The 3,264-nt window shown below is 44.0% G+C and overlaps 1 long non-coding RNA gene across 1 annotated transcript; it reads left to right on the top strand.

Annotated features, from left to right (window-relative positions):
- The first annotated feature begins 440 nt into the window (after positions 1-440).
- LOC309890883 lies at positions 441-1,663 on the top strand. Its single transcript, XR_014319464.1, has 3 exons — positions 441-532; positions 756-832; positions 1,543-1,663. It is a non-coding gene; the product is annotated as an uncharacterized lncRNA (long non-coding RNA).
- Positions 1,664-3,264: the final 1,601 nt, after the last annotated feature.

A 3,264-nucleotide genomic window follows, 5' to 3' on the forward strand; every position in this document is an offset into this window, starting at 1 on the left:
TTAAATGTTGGTGCTTCTCCTCATTTCTTGATGATGACAGGGAAGGCTGCTAAGCCGATGGGAGAGATCCATGTGAAAACACTGGAGGAAATCCGTCGTGAGAAAGCTCTTCAGAGACGCGAAACTCAAGCCAAAGCCGAGGCTGAAGGGCACGGTAAAACTGAAGATTCCAGCGCAGGGGCAAGAGCTGCTCGTGCAGGTCGCATGCAAACTTTCTCTGAAGCCTTGTCTGAAAAAAAGAATAATCGCTTGGTAGAAGAGAAGAAAAAAGCAGGAGAATGCCATAGCAAGAGCAAAATTCAGGGTGAGTCCAAGAAGCAGCTTGCTCTGTCCGGGCCCAGCAAAGGGCAGGCGAAGGAGCCGGCAGGAAAAGTCAAGCCAGAAGGAGAAGTGCGTGTTAAAACCTTGGAAGAAATAAAGCGTGAGAAAGCTCTGCGGATGCAGCAGAGTGAAGGAGATGTGCCAGCTCCCTCAGCACAACCCAGACCTGCCCCAGCAGAGCAGAAATCTTTATGGAGCACAAAACTAACAGGTAATAAGATGCTTTAATGCCTGCCCCAGTGAGGTGCTTCCCATATTGAGCAAGTTCAGTTTGCTCAGGATCTGCTTCATGGATAAATGCTGAATGGCTTGCACATTGTAGCCTTTCTCTCTCTCTCTCATGGGACACAAGGAAATAAATGCACAAAGGAAACAAGTACCCAGCTTTCTTTATTTCTGCCGTTGACAACACTTTTTTTTGTCTTTTTTTAAAGCACCTGAAAAAGAAGAAAAGAAGGCAGTGGAATTGAACCGGCCTTTTCCTAAACTTTCCTCTGGACCTGATGTACAGGTGAGTCCTCTGTGAAGACACACATACATTCGTACAATTTCTGATAATTCTGACAAGTTTTGTTACTCACCGTGTGCCACCCTCTTGAGTGTGTTCTTACCCTTCAGCAGCTGGTAGGAGCTGCAGTGCAGTCTAAATCCTATCGCCAGCAGCATTTCCAGACAACTCTGTAATCCTCAAACTTGGAATCAGTCTGTTTATACCACAGCAAGAAAGAAACCCTGTTAGCACCAGCTGAAATCTACACAGTTAACGTGGAGGGAATTCTTTTTGTTCTTACTGACTTGATCTGTCAGACATGAAGGATTTAATACAGAAGGCCAGAGTTCTGTGTTCAAGGAAATCAATCTGTCAGTGGATACTGTATAGGGGAACTTGTATGACTTTCTGCTGCTTAAAAAGAATGTGATAAATAGATGTACAGCAGAACACCCTAGCTGTTTAAAGAAGCTTGCCATAGTGGATATTGCAGATATGTGAGACTGCGTCCATAGTAAAGCATGGCTCTTGTTACAGGCAGAATTTTATGGGAAAAAAAAACAAACAAACAAACAAACAAAAAAACCAACAGTAACCTGAACGAGATTAATATGCTGTTCCACATCAAGACCATTTTGGAGGGATTGCTGATCAGATTTTCTTAACGAAATCTCCACGGATTTTATTTATTTTTTTTGTCCTATTCATGCACTACTTTTCTTTCCTTCTAGCCCACTCAGCAGAGTGGAACTCGTAAATGTCCAGAGAAGAGCTTTGAAGAGAGACGGTGGGAGAAGTGGCAACAGAGAGAACAACAAGAGAAGCTTCGGCAGGAGGAAGCTGCTGTCAAATCTACTGCTGGCTTCTTTAATACTGAACCAGCAGGGAAAGTGGCAGCTCAATTTCAGGGCCAGGAAGCTAAAAGTAAGTGTTGAAGGTTAAGAGTTACTTAGGTTGTCTTCTGAAATACAGACAGAAGATGACAATTCTCATGCTGTAACTCTGGCTGGGTGCATTTTGCCACGCAGTGCTACGAAGCGAAGGGTGTACTTTCTTTTTCTTAGTTTGTTTCTTTTCCTGCCAGCCAGATGTTAGGTAAGGAACGGGAGACTAGAAAATGACACTACAAATGTGGACTTTGTAGAACAACTTAATTGTGGGACATCACTGCAAGGGAGAGGAAGCTGGTACAAGAGTTGCATACACTCTTGTCCTACTATAACTGCTGCTTTTTCCTTTCCTAGCGGGAGCAGGACTTTAAATATAAAAGCTGTCTATATTTGTGAACCTAGCTTGCACTTAGGATTGCTATGTGTCTGAGGTTTCCCTTGTCCTGGATTATTATTTACTGTAGCTCTTCGGTTTCTTTGTTCCTTTGTATGGCTTGTTGGTAGACAGAGTTTACTATGTGGAAAAGATTCCTGAGAATCCAGGCAATGGCGGTGTAATTGTGCTGGCCAAATGCATTTAAGTGTGTAGAAGGACTGTGGAAATGATTAAGAGAACCTGGATTTTTCCTGAGGCAGAGCAAGACTGTATCAGTTCTCTCTTCCTTTTACTCTAGCCAACTTTATGACATCTGCGAAGCCTTCGCGTGGGAAAGTCACTTTCCCCAAGAAGAAGGCACTGAAACGTAAGGCACCTGGGAGTTACCCGTCTGCCATAGCAGCTGTGGAACGACAGACTGCCTTTGATGCTGACATGATGGGACCTCCAGCCAGAAAAGCAGCCATGGTAAGGCCAGGGGCTAATGCAGCGATGGATCCCTTGTTAAATTTCTACCCTCCTCTATTTGAAAAGGTGGAAAACTCAAACGTTCTGCAGGCCTTCTGTTTCCTTAGAAATCCAGTAGCTGTCTCCAGGATGCTTGTAGAACCCTTCTGTATTTATGAGATGAATGGCACTCTTTAACCGGTACTCTGATGCTGTGATTTCTCTGGTGTGGGGGATTTTGTCCATTAATGCCATGTTCTTAAAAGACACCAGATCGTGAGTAACCTCCAGGTGAATGTGAACTTTCTTCAGGAGCACCTTGGTTTTGTATTTTGGCCACGGCTCCGCAATGCCAGAGGAGAAGCAGTGTGGAGGAAAAAGCTATTAAGGAATCTTTTACCCATGTGTCATAAATACTGTTTTGCTGCTTTCTAGGGTGTTTCAGACGTGCCGGAGCACGTCCCAGCCATCAGACTTGAAGAAAATCCCCAAAACAGGTGACAACCCCAACTTGTTCTTTTTCTTAATCAGTGTATATCCCCAGGGAAACATAAGTTCTGTCACATGTGGGAAAAAATGAGGGTTCTGAGATAATTGAAGCCAAAATCCATCAAAGGAATAAGTCACCTGAAACCACTTTCTAGCAGCTAGCAGGATTGCTTAATTAGGCTTTCTTGAAATGCTGCAAGTCAGCACAGCTTTCCGGTGACTTCTTGGGTTGTCTGAATACCTGAACGAGG

Source organism: Aythya marila, assembly GCF_965140915.1.
Source record: "Aythya marila genome assembly, contig: HAP1_HAP1_SCAFFOLD_167, whole genome shotgun sequence".
NCBI lineage: Eukaryota > Metazoa > Chordata > Aves > Anseriformes > Anatidae > Aythya > Aythya marila.